Here is a 14,130-nt window from a genome sequence, read left to right on the forward strand (position 1 = left end):
GTGTGTTCTGCAATTCTTTTTTAGCGACCGAGGCCGTAAATGTGGAATCCCAAAAGATGCTTTCCATCTTTATGCTGCTCAAGCTACCCAGCACACCACTCAGCCATGGGATGTCTAAACACTTATCACAACGTAAGCAGTCCTTAATTATTGACTGTGTCAATGGAGCTGCTTCATTCTTCCATACTGCAATCCATAGAAGTGCTGGACGTGCCCGAATAAAATCGGTTATGAAATTGATGTTAAGCTCTTTGTGACATACATATTGGGGGGTTGAAATTGGGACATTCAATAGTTTCCTGCAGAACCTATTCTCTTCCTGCTGTATAGGTAAGCAATTAGCCATTCCCCAGATCTCAGCACCATATGAAGCCACCAGGGTATACTGGAGTTTGTAGATTTTCTGTACGGCTAAAAGTGCACCTACAGTCTTAGGACGAGGTATACTTAAAATCGAATTGGTGGCCTTTGAGAACTTGCTTCTGGCGTGAGCTATATGCTCACTCCAGGAGCTGTTCACAGCAAAGGCCAATTCCAAATAAACAAAAGATTTTACAGATGTCATCTTATGGCCATCAATGGAAATTGGACGTAGAATGTGCTTACCCAGGCCACTGCTCATTAAGAATGATTTTTTAAAATGTACCCGCAGGTCTAAATTTTTCATATAACTATTAAAATTTTGGACAAGGAGGCACAGTGAATTAGCTGTACGGCCAATAAGGACTGCATCGTCTACATAAAGCAGCACAGGGATGGGTTCTTTGTTAATATATGGGACATCTTGGGTGGCCAGTTTCAAAGATGCATTCAGGCCATTAATATATATGATAACAAGCAGGGGGGCCAACACGCATCCCTGTCTGACCCCCCTGCCGATATCAATTACAACCGAGACATCTCCACCCATCCCAAGTCTTATTTGGGCCTTAAGGTCTCTGTGCAAAAAAGCCAGAAAATTCACCAAAGTTTCATCAAGGCCCCTTGCCAAAAGGATATCCCACAGCTTTGACCTATTAACTAGGTCAAAGGCTGTGGACAGATCCATAAAACCCATTTAGACCGGGGATTTTTTGGCGATAGCATATTTGCCAATAATTAGGTTCAGGTTCAGGCATTGTTCTTTGGTTCCTACCTTTCCTCTGAAACCCATCTGACAAGGGTCTAAAATATTATTAGCTTCTGTCCAATCTATGATCTTATTATAGAGAACTCTACCTAAAAGTTCTATTAGGGAGATGGGGCGGTAATTACACGGTAGGGATCTGTCTCCCTTTTGAAAAATCTGGACTATTATACTTGTGGCCCATGTGGCAGGTGTCTTTGCCGACGTCAAATTATTAAAAATATTCAGAAGCAGGGGCGCCCAAAAAAACGGGTTCCACTTAATTAAGTCTATAGGCAGCCCATCAGGGCCTGGCGCCTTATTGCCCAGACTTTGATTAATTGCTTCAATTACTTCTGAAATACTGATCTCTATAGGAGTTGGTTTGCTTGGAATAGGAAGTGAATTACTTGGGGGTGGGGCAGAATAAATAGTTGAAAAGTGGTCCACCCAAGCGTCACTAGCTATATTGCAGCTAATTGGCGTCAGTGACTGACCTATAGAGCGCACTTCTCTCACTGCCGCCCAAAAGATATTACCATTTTTTTGGTTAGCTGCATCAGACAATTTAACACAACGTTCAGTCAAAACTTCGTTCTTCCTATATTTAATAGCCACCTTATATTCCTCTCTTGCCCGTTTAACTGTCATAGGACATCTTGGAGTAAAAGTTAGTGCCCTACGTACGTTCCTATTCGCCTCAGCGCATTCATGGTTGAACCATCTAGGGGTAAATGCCACCTTTTTAAGAGGTTTGGATAAAATAGTTTTGACCATCCCGCAGATCTTGCCAAAGTCCCCAATCATCTGCAATGGTGGGGTTTCAAGAGAAAGGCAAGAATCAATAAGTGGCATATTACTATTTACCAATGTCCTAAAAATGTCTGAATTATCAACCCCCTTCCAATGTAATCTTAATTTATCAGTTGAGACCGATAAATTGGCTGCCCCGCATTCAATCTGAAAAATGGGCTGGCAGGTTGTATGTAATATTAATTTAATGGGGTTATGATCCCCAAAGTCAGAAGGTATGACTTCAGCAGTGGTCAACTGTTTTTCAATTATGGGGCGTACAAAGATATAATCTATGGTGGAGCTACACCCCCTTCCCCTATATGTTGGGTAATTTGTCATGTCAGGACCTGCTGCCAGGTCCATAATGTTAGATAGATTATGGGATTTTATCAGCCCATTGAGTACCTTGCCTCTACTAAGTGATGGTTGTACAAAAGGGGCTGTGCCCTTCGCTGTTCCTATTTCGTTACTCTTAGCATTGAAATCACCTCCTACTAGAAATCCCAAAGGGACTCCCTTATCAGATTGGTTATCTAAATCTGAGATGAGGTCGAAAAGCTTTATAAAGCTTTTGTTTGGAACTGACTGGAAATCATTATTATAAAAATGTAACAAATAAAATTGGATTCCTCTTTTAAGCAATACGGCCTGAAAGTTTAGGCTGTGAGTTGGGATTATTTTAAAACTTCCCCCAGCTGTCAACTTAAATCCCATAAAAAAAACACCTGATGGCCTTCCCATCCTGGGTATTTCTGAAGGTACACTGAAACAGTGGTATCCCTCAATATATAAATCTTCGGTGGCCCAGGTTTCTTGGAACATGAGAATATCATATTCCCTTATTAATTTTACCCATTCGGTATTGTCTAGTTTTGACCGTAGGCCTGGCACATTCCAGCTCAATACCCTCAAACTAGCTTCCTTATCTCTATTTACCAGGTCTTTCTTCCCTTGGTCATGAGTTGGTGCCTTCAGTATGTTTTCTGCTGGCATATTGCTATTAATCGCAGAATCTAAGAGCTGTGATGGTCAATCTTGGAGGTCTAGGCTACTAAGAGCTTGATAATTATTGGTCAAGGGTATAGCTGCCCTCAGGTTACTGTGGAAGGTGGCTGGTCGTTTATAGAAATATCCCAACGGAAGGGCACTAATACTAGTGGGAGGATTCAGAGTTTCGTCAGTAATGGACAAGAGATGGCAAACCTGCTGGGGCCTTCTAAAATGTAGGACAACGTAGTCCCCCTTGATGCATTTATTTGAATGGCCTACCCATCCTACTCTTCTAGCCATAATTATTTCCTCCCTTCTGTATGGATCAAATTTTTTATGCTTCTGAAGCCAGTCCACAGATTTTCTTTGCAAATCAAACCAAGACTCCCTCTGCCCCTTCTTTAGTGCAGGGACGCCACTTAGAACCAGCACATAAGGTGCGGCGGCTGGTGGGAGATCTAAAACATCTGGATTATCAATGGCATTTGGCTCCCTAGAAACTTGGATAGCTTTGTTTCTATCAACAATTGGCATCTGGGACTGCTTAGACAATTTACTTGGATTTACATTTTCTTTGCATGTGTTATTTTGCACGCTCCCAGGTAGTGACCTAACACTTTTGCTGGTATTATTGGCGTCTTTATTAGAAGACGATGTGACCCCCCCTCACTGCGTATATATCCTGGCGTTAGTTGGGGTAATATAGTGGTGGCGGCCACACATGTAGGGGGCAAGAGCTGATCAGCAGTTATGTGGCCAGGCTGTAAGGGTTGTAACGCGATTATACTTTCTACGACCCTTTTCATGTTAGCAGCTACATCATTTATTTTGGACATTTCTTTCCATAAGCCATCAAGTTTTTTAGCAAATACCCCCATTAAATCGTCCAATCTAGATTCAAAACCTTCCATTAAGGTGTCCGGAATTTCAATGCCCATGTCCGTTGCTATAGAGCCAATGGCAGAAGGGAGTTCAGTCTGGGTCGAAATAGAATTGGAGACCCTGGCCTCCAATGGTCTGTTGCCAACATTATTGCTCAGGGCGTCTGTGATAGGGTTAGTTAGCTTACAACTGTGATCCACCTGATTGGACTTTGGTGCGTTTTTCTTCCGCCAAGTGCTAAGACAGTCGGAACCCGTTGTCTAATTGTCTTGCCTCGGGTATTACTGGCTGGGGCAAGTGAGTCTTGGATATTCAGGGAAAGAGCAGGTGGAGCATTTACTACCTCTATATCCAGGCTTAGTGGCATCGGGTGGCTCTCAAAATGACTGACAGAGGTGAGTCAGTTGAGCCCCCAGTTGACAAACGTGGGTGGGGCCCGACAAGGTCTAGAGATAGCCGGCTCTCGGTTGCCTGGATCTCATATGAGAGCACCGATTCAGCCCTTATTAGGAAGTCATCCAGTGTGACAGCTACCCACTTCCTTTTACTCATTGTGGACATATTTCCCAACTATACGCTGTGTAGATGTAATAGTGAAACACCAGTAGTTTCTCAAAAGGCAGTTTTACCCTGAATGCTGGATCGTTGGACCTTTATTCACAGCACCAAGAGGGATTGCCCGGCCCGGCCTCTTCTGGCCCCTGTTGGCCACAGATGGCCCGCCCTTTGCCCGGGCTTAGCCCGGCGGCCGCCTGCGCGCGTCCCGCGATGCGTGGGGGCGGGAGTGCTTTGAGGGCTGGCTCCGGCGGGCGGCTGACGTTGCTCCCCTGGAGGCTGCTGGGAGTTGTAGGCGGTTGATGCACACTGCCGCAAAGCCATTCCCCTCACGGCACTATGGTGACAAGAAGCGGTTCCCCTCACGGCGTGGGAGCAGGTCAGAAAGCCGTTCCCCTCACGGCACAACACGGTAAAGCCTCTGGACAACCCTACCCCTCACGGCGATATGATAAACAGTTAGCGTGTCCCGCGATGCGTGGGGGCGTGAGCGCTTTGAGGGCTGGCGCTGGCGCGTGGCCAACGTTGCTCCCCTGGAGGCTGCTGGGAGTTGTAGGTGGTTGATGCACACTGCTGCGAAGCCATTCCCCTCACGGCGCTATGGTGACAAGAAGCCGTTCCCCTCACGGCGTGGGAGCAGGTCAGAAAGCCGTTCCCCTCACGGCACAACACGGTAAAGACTTCTGCAGGGGCCATTCCAACTGAATATACACAATCTCAAATATCATAAATAACTTGAGGGGCTCTGCCTCCAATACACTGTTCCCACAAAACAATCAATGTACCCGACATATGCTGAAGGGCATGCTGTTGTACAGACGTGTCAAAATCTTTCATCACACTCCATATATCTTCCACACTATAAATCGGATTCTGAACCCATTGTACTGCCTGATTTGCAACCATCTTCTTCTCCTCTTCACCCACATCGGACCAAATCAATGCTTATTTGCTCCTGTGCCGCCGGCCAATCCCCTCCGTCTGACCCTCGCACCGGTGTCCCAACACTACCCAACACCACAGATTAAATGCCTGGGAAAGACACAAGAGGTACAGATGCAGGTGAGAGTGTCAGCAATGACTGTATGGTGGGTGTAAGAGAAGGAGGAGAAACATGAGGGGACGCAGCAGACACTGCCGGGGTGCCTGCAGTCACCACACTCGCATGTTGCAAAACTGGAGGGGAGACAGATAGGGCTGGAGCCGAAGCTGTTGAATCTGCAGAAAGACCAGAGGGGGGCAGTAGGGCAATGGAGGACCGAGACGATGGAACAACAGGATATATTCTCTTTGAAGCATTGGGAGGTGGGGGACAAGTGTCTACCAGATCCTCCACAAACGGATGCTCATCCTCTCAAACAACATAGGACTTATTACATTGCAATCAAAACTTCCTTTCTGTACACTCAATACCCTTTTCAGTTTGCTCCTTATCATAAGTTACAGCTTTCCGAACCACTGCTTGCATTGCCTTCTTCCTGGACTCCTTCTCGGCATGTAGACGCATCAGCTTAGATTCCTTCTGCCATACCTGCAAAGTACCAACATTGACTACCTACTTCTTCTAGCAAATAATTTGTCCTGTAAATAATTCAGTTTTTGTTCATCAAAGGTACCATCCAGTGGCCGCTGAAGCTCAGTATTGTCCCTCCTAGACTTGTGCCACAATGTTATGTTATGGTATATCCATTTATGACGCGCTCGGATACTCGTGAGTGTCCTGGCACGATGCCAAACGGGTGCTAAAAGAGGCTAGCAAGCAAAGAAATGGGTCTTAAGTTTCCTTTTGTACATAACTGGGTCCTGAATAGACCGCATGGCTAGGGGGAGGGCATTCCAGACCACCCTAGCCTTCACCACAAAAGAGCTGCCCCTAGCCTCTGAAAATTGAAATGCGGGACCCGGACAAAACGAAGGGACATAGATCGAAGAGCTCGCGAAGGAACATAAAAAGAGAAGCTCCTCTGAAGATAAAGTGGGCCACACCCATGGAGAGCATGATGGGCCAGAACCAGAGATTTAAACTTAACCCTGTCCACCACTGGAAGCCAATGAAGAGAGTGCAGTTGGTGAACCACACTGTTTCTCACCGAAATGCCCAGTGGCAATCTGGCCATTGTATTCTGAACCACCTGTAAACTTTTGAGCAGGTAGCCAGGGGCGCCAGCATAAAGGGCATTGGCGTAATCCAGACGTGACAGAATCAAAGCGCACGTAACAGTTTATCTTGCCGCCTGCGGAAGAAGTGGGAAAAAGTTCTTGAGTGTCTTAAGAAGGCCAAAGCAGCAGCCGGACAATTTCTCAATGTGTGTTGAGAAGGAAAGACTCTCATCAAACCAAACACCCAGGTTTTTTGCGGGCTGTCCTGTGGGTAGGGGCAGTGGAGAGCCAGACGACCACAGCTGCTCTCCGAAGTCAGAGGGAAACTTGCCAAATAGCAGGATCTCAGACTTCTGTTCATTACACTTAAGCTGTGCATCCGCCAACCATTTAAAAATGGAGGCTAGGCACTGTTGCACCGCTGAAACGAAGTCTGTTGTTTTATCCCAGGTAATGAGCAACTGGGTATCGTCCGCATTGGCCATCACCTTAGCCCCAAGCTCATCTGCCAGATATATCAATGGCGTGACATAGATGTTGAAAAGGAGAGGGCTAAAGGAGGAACCCTGTGGGACTCCAGTAGTGACCAACTGGGGGGAGGAGGAGAAAGGAGGGAGCCATATCTGCTCAACACGCTCCTCCAGGAAAGACCTAAGCCAACCCCAAACGGCTCCCGACACACCAATCCCTGCAAGTCGGGCCAAAAGAAGTGCATGTGGGACGATGTCGAACGCCGCTGTGAGATCCAGCAAGATGAATGCTGCTCTCTCCCGCCAGCGTTGAGGCACTCCCGAATGGCCTCCGCCACCTCTACTAAGACAGTCACAATGTACAAAGCATAATAGGTACAATACCGTGCTACACATACATCTCAAAACTCAGAGTGCCCTCTGGAGGCCGATGCTCAGCAGAACAACAGAGGTACCCCAAGCACAACACTGTACTCCAACAAGGCATTCTAGCATCAAACGCATTCACTCTCCACCTAAATCAACACGCACACAACAAGAACGCACAACGAAAAGAGCTCTCTGGGTCAGTCCTCAGACTGCACCAGGACAAGATAGGCTCTAGCCCCAGGCCTTTTCAAAATTAAGCCAAATCTAACAAGCGGCCTATCAGAATGTACAAAAACGCACCGTATCACAAGGATCCACAGACCCACCAAGTTAATCAAGATGGCGCCGCACTTACCAAAAATCAAGATTATTTCACCAGGTGCACACAGGTCAAACACGATTATACTCCACTGCCGACTCTTCGGACCAAAGGTCAGATCCAAGGGTTTTGCCTTTTCAGGACCCCAGTCGATAAGACCACTAGATGAGGAGCCGCCCGATTAGACAGGCTGGGCAGCCACGAGAACCAAGTCTATCATATGGGGATCCCCTAGCTGACCATCCAACTGGACACAACCCTGACCCCCTCGACCCAATTACGTGCTGGATGGGTCACCTGGTGGAGTCCCTGTTCAGGCGCCAACTGAAGGAAGTGACCCACTAGGTTCACCCAGGTCAGTCTCGACCTCTCCTTGCCTTCCAGTAATGAAGAGTCGATGACGCAGTTGAGAATACAAGAAAACTAGTTTATTCACAAAGTACACTGCAGTGGAGTCCAGGCTGTCCAGCCTCCTATGATGACTGACGAGGGACTGACTCTACCAAGCATAAAGTTACATTATGTAGGTTGCGGAGTCCACAAAGACCCGCCTATTATGAAAAAGTACTAGTAGCTGTCATAATACAATGGGGCACAGAACATACGTTTCAATTTCGCAGCCAGGTACAAGCTATCTACTATGGTCTGGCCTATCCTCCCTTCAAGACAGGTGGGAGAAGGCATCTATGTAATGGAAAAGGCATGCGTTAATGAGCAAGTTTCAACGTTGGAGAATCAAAACTTACCAAGGACCATTTCTCGTAAATGAGCAAGTAACAGTTTAGATTATAATAGAATGGCATCTTCAAGGTCTAAAATGGTGGCACAGATGTCAAGGTACCTAACACAACATCTGTATCTACTGATTGCATCTACACACAATATGTAACTATAATGTATTAGCCATATACATGCTAACATAATATTGGGTAAAACATGAGTAAGATGACAATGTTACGGTACAATTCTATCAAAGCAGACTCTCATTACTCACCTTGCACTTATACAGGCCCACCGCTTACCCTGCACTCATACAGACCCATCACTCACCCGCCACTCATACAGGCGTAGTGCTCATCCTGCAGTCATAGAAGCACACTACTCCCTCTGCACTAATTGCACTCATACAGGCACACTAGTCACCAAGTGGACTCTCATAACTCACCCTGTACACATAGGGGCCCACTACCACCCTGCACTCATAAAGGCACACCTCTCATGTTGCACTCATACAGGCACAGTCCTCACGATGCACTCGTAAAAGCACAGTGCTCACCCTGCACTTATACATAAAGAAAACAGAAAGACTTGAAGCACAAACAGAAATCCGTAGAATGGTAGATGTACTGAATCACACCTTAGGTCTATTGAAAACCTTTAGAGGAACACGCTCTTTCTTGAGACCAGAGATTTTAAGGTTTAAATCAATGAATGTGCTGAGAGGATAACAAGGATCTTTCTGTGTTTCTCTTCCCAGCAGTTGTGATTAATCTTCCCAGCGTCATTTCATTGCAGTGGGCAACTGCAATGATGGGATGCAGGTCTGGACACTTCTAGGGTCCTTTGCTGCCTTCAAAGCATCTGTACAGAGTAATACTGCTGTTGCAATATGTACACTAGAAACAAGAAAGTGGGCATTTGTATGTACTGCAAAAGGGAGACGTGTGATTTCCCTCCTCATTGAAATGTAAGTAAAATGCACATGTAGAAATCGCACATGCCTTATTTTCATGCAAGCTTCTCTTTCAATGTCTTGGCATTGCCGCCGAAAGGCCAGGAGCATTGTTAAACTGACTTCTGATGGCAACTCTATCTCAAACTTACAAACAGCAAAATGCCATTTATACCATTAATGCTGTGATGTGTTTGCTGCTATTCTTACCTATCTAATACTGATGTCTCGCTCTCTCGCGAGACACTTGCAGATCAATAGAAACGTGAGGGCCTGGGGCTGTAGCCTGGCTCCAATCCGAAAAGGCACACTGAAGCTCCAAAAGGGGCACTGATATTCGGCAATCTCGCTGCTGGAGGAAACTATGGTGACAGGAGCAAGGGGCACCATGTTGAGTTATGAACGAAAACATCTGCACTCGTCACTATTTTCCTTACATGTGGAAACTGCCAAATACACTGTGGGCCACTCCTTCAGCTCGTTCTCTTTGAAACAAAAGCATTCCAGTATGGGGTGTGGGAGGGGTTTGAATGTTTATACCTAATCAACCCTACCTCTCTTGTCTTTGGCACTGTGTGGACCCATCCCTGGTCCACAGGACGCCCATAAAGAAGCAAATACACGGACATTGCAAAATGCCACGCCCACCACTCTGATGACACAACACTGCATTGTGCCTCCAGGGTGAGTAAATGCTCACCAGTCCTGACACATGAGCATCTAAATCCACTTTTACAGTTCATAATAAACAAGTTTTAGGTTACTTACTGCCCGAAACTAAACACACAGAGTTCTTTATTAAAGCAACCCCATGGGTTTTTCTTTTATTTATTGTTAGTGGGGCAATGCCCAATTCGCCCCTTAATATCAGTTGCCCCTGTATGCCACTCTACTCTACTCTACAACATGCCACTCCACTCAATGTCACTCCACTCTACTCTACGCTATTCCACTCTGCTCTAAGACACAGCAATCCACATTGCGCCACTCCATTCTACACCACTACACACTATACTACTCCACTCTGTGCCACTCTATGACAAGCCACTCTACTCTACAAAATGCCCCTCCACTCTATGCACCTCCCTTCTACACCCCTCCACTCTGTGCTCCTCGACTCTTCTCCACAACACTCTGCACCTAGACACTCTATGAACAACACTCTATGCCATGAAACTGTATGATACAACACCATACTACATTCTGCTCCATGACACTTCGTGACACTTTATGCCACTCTATGCTCCACCTCACTCCAACCTACTACATTCTACAACACTTTACTCCACTCTATGAGACATTAGTCCAATCTATGCCACCCTATTACACTCCACTCTACAACTCTGCTCCATGCTACTCAACTCTGTAACACTCTACTCCATTCTGTGCCACTCTACTCCACTCTACTCCACTCTACACAACTTTCTCTATGCCATTCTACATCACTTTATTCCACTCCACTCTATGCCACTACTAAGCATGGGCGGATTTTGCGGATCCACGATCCACGGATTTTGCGGATTTGCGGATCGTGGATCTGCAAAATCCGCGGATTTGCGGATTTATTCGGCCCGAAGGGCGCAGGGGTCCCTAGGGTGAGCTGTCCATCATAGTGGGTCAATGGCGGGGAGACGGTGCACACCGCGAGTGTGTGGGCGGGGCTTCCATGCGAGTGCACATGCCTCTTGTGTGTATAAAAGGTATGAGACCGATCAGAGCAGTAGATGAAGAGACAGAAGCTCCTGGTCACAGGAACAGCACGAGGATTGCGCTCGTGAAAGTCAAGGATGCAAAGGCTCTGTCCAGCATCACAGCTGATTTTCGACGGTAGATTTAGGAAGAAGGCACACCTGCCCAGCCTCGATGGCGCGCACGATTGTTTTTGGGCTGATGAATGAGTCACTATGCAATTGCGCCGAAGGGCGCAGGGGTCCCCTCAGTGAGCTGTGCTGGCTGGCCTGGCTTTCATGCGAGTGCACATTAGGGCCTCTTGTGTGTATAAAAGGTATGAGACCGATCAGAGCAGTAGGTGAAGAGACAGAAGCTCCTGGTCACAGGAACAGCACGAGGATTGCGCTCGTGAAAGTCAAAGGATGCAAAGGCCTCTGTCCAGCATCACAGCTGATTTTCGACGGTTGATTTAGGAAGAAGGCACACCTGCCCAGCCTCGATGGCGCGCACGATTGTTTTTGGGCTGATGAATGAGTCACTATGCAATCGCGCCGAAGGGCGCAGGGGTCCTCTCAGTGAGCTGTGCTGGCTGGCCTGGCTTCCATGCGAGTGCACATTAGGGCCTCTTGTGTGTATAGAAGGTATGAGACCGATCAGAGCAGTAGATGAAGAGACAGAAGCTCCTGGTCACAGGAACAGCACGAGGATTGCGCTCGTGAAAGCCAAGGATGCAAAGGCCTCTGTCCAGCATCACAGCTGATTTTCGACGGTTGATTTAGGAAGAAGGCACACCTAAGGGCATGGTGTAACTATTTTACGATGGCGCCGGCAAGCTGCCAGCGCCATCCTAAAATAGTTACTAAGTTAGCTTCAACAGGAAGCTCTAATAGATAAAATAAAGCAGGTGCTCGAGCACCGAGCACCTGCTTTATTTTATCTATTAGAGCTTCCTGTTGAAGCTAACTTAGTAACTATTTTAGGATGGCCCTGGCAGCTTGCCGGCGCCATCGTAAAATAGTTACAACAGGCCAGGCTTGAACTTTTGCCCCCCCGAATCCGCCGCTCGCGGATTCGCGGATTTTCGGCAAATTCGCGGGAGTTCGCGGACTGCGGATTTGCCGAAAATCCACGAAATCCGCGAGGGGAACGGATTTTACGCCCATGCCTAGCCACTACATTCTATGCCACTCTACTCCACTCTATACCTTTCAACTCTACATCACCCTACTCCACTCAGTGCTACTCCACTCTACTCTTTGGCACTCCACTCTCTGACACTCCACTCTACGACACTCTACCTAACTCCACACGACAACACTCCACTTGCGACACTCTACTCGGCTCTGTGCCACTCTACTCTACGATACTCTACTCCACTCTATGCCACTCCCTCCTATGTTCCCTTTTGGCTGTACACATGTACATGTGTGCAGATTAACTTTCATCTTCGCCCGATATCTCTCTAGGAACGCCCACGATGAAGTAGGGTACTTACTGTACAGCCACAAAAATTGTTTAATGGGTAACAGGAATGTTCTTTGAGGTCACAAGTTGTGCAGCCATGCTCGAGAGGTGGTGTTTTCATCAGACTTTACCTATTGTGTCATCTGAGACACATTGGATGTTAGCCTCACTGGTTTTAATGGCCATTAGTTGCTCTGTGGGTGGTAGCTGAGGGGAAGATTGACTTGTCTAGGCCTCAAAAGGAGGGGGAGTATGCTTAGGAGAGGTAGGAATGGGGTTTCCGCCTTCCTAATGAAAGAATACCAGACATTTGTTGTAGTTTTAAAAGTCTGTAACATATAAAAATCATATATATATATTCATTTGTAACATGACTTTTCTGCCTTTGTTAACTTTATGAGACAGGCATCATTAATGCAGCTCTAGTAAACCTTTAAAAGTGTCTTCTGCAGTAATATTGGTGTTTTCAAAGGTTATGCGGACCCTGGATACTGGATAGATCAGTCTCTTAAAACATGAAGGATGCAGGATGCCACTGCAAACGTACCCCTGGCACATCTAGTACCCAACATGACTGTGTACAGCATGTTTACCTGTGCACATTTTGAGAGGAGACAAGTGTGTTGTGGAGGGACTTCACATTTGCGCTTCCTTTGTGCTATCAGTCACCGTGCATCCTGGTCTATCCTTTTGTGTGCCTATAATCTGTTAAATATTAAGGTACTTGAAACTTTGGAGTCATGGAGAGCGGTGGTAGGAATGTGCCTCTCGGATGGTATTCTATGATAAGGTAAACTGTACAGGTTTTACATGCTGATATTTGGGAAAAAGTAAGGGAGATTTAGAAAATAATAGGATACCATCACGTTCCCAGGGACTTGCAATGAAGTGGAAGCAGCTTTAAATAGGGGACGATGTGGCCTTGCAGCTAATGCCGTTGACTGTGCAACTGGGAACCAGGTTCAAATCCCAGCCTTGAGTCAAAATCCTGTGATTATTGGCAAATCGCTTTAAATCTCATGTTCCTAAAAACATGTAATACAGTCTGGTGTTGATGTAAAGGGTTCTAATGAATGCCCTTGGGCAAGGGTAGGGTTATATAAAACGGGAAGAGAAGCTAAAATAAAACAACTTATGGCTTACAAAATAAGAAGCGTCCTGTCTAAATCACAATTGTTGGCATGCATGATTTTAATTACTATATCATCCCATCCAGCTCTCTTAAGAGTGGTAGAAAGCAAATAGGTTAGGCGAAGAGCTCATTGCAGTCTATAAAAAGCTGACAAGTACAAGTGATCTTTGTCTTCCAACTTATGGCTCACCTTTTTAATATCTCCAACTAGAATATACACAGATGTAAAATTAGACAATATCCAGGTAGGCAATAAATTCCACAAACCAGAGGTATTACTTGTTTTAGTGAGCCTCTACATTCGTTTCTACACCGAACAATTTAGACCTGTCTGTGTCACACGTTTTCGCCAAATGTGTGATGGTGATAAAGAATCCCACCAAGCAAATGTTTCTAAAGTTGACTCTTCTGGGGTGGTCTTCAGAATTGATGGGTAGAATGTGGCTATTAAGTTGGACTTTGATGTTTGTCAAGCAACAAGGATGTTGAGAGAAACCGAGTGGAGGGGTGAAAGTGAGTAAGGGTGGTAAGCATATTAATGTGGGTAATGAAAGTATTTTAAATGAAAAATGATAAATCATCAATCTGTGCCTTTGGGTTTCAACC

This window comes from Lissotriton helveticus, chromosome 11 (assembly GCF_964261635.1).
Source record: "Lissotriton helveticus chromosome 11, aLisHel1.1, whole genome shotgun sequence".
NCBI lineage: Eukaryota > Metazoa > Chordata > Amphibia > Caudata > Salamandridae > Lissotriton > Lissotriton helveticus.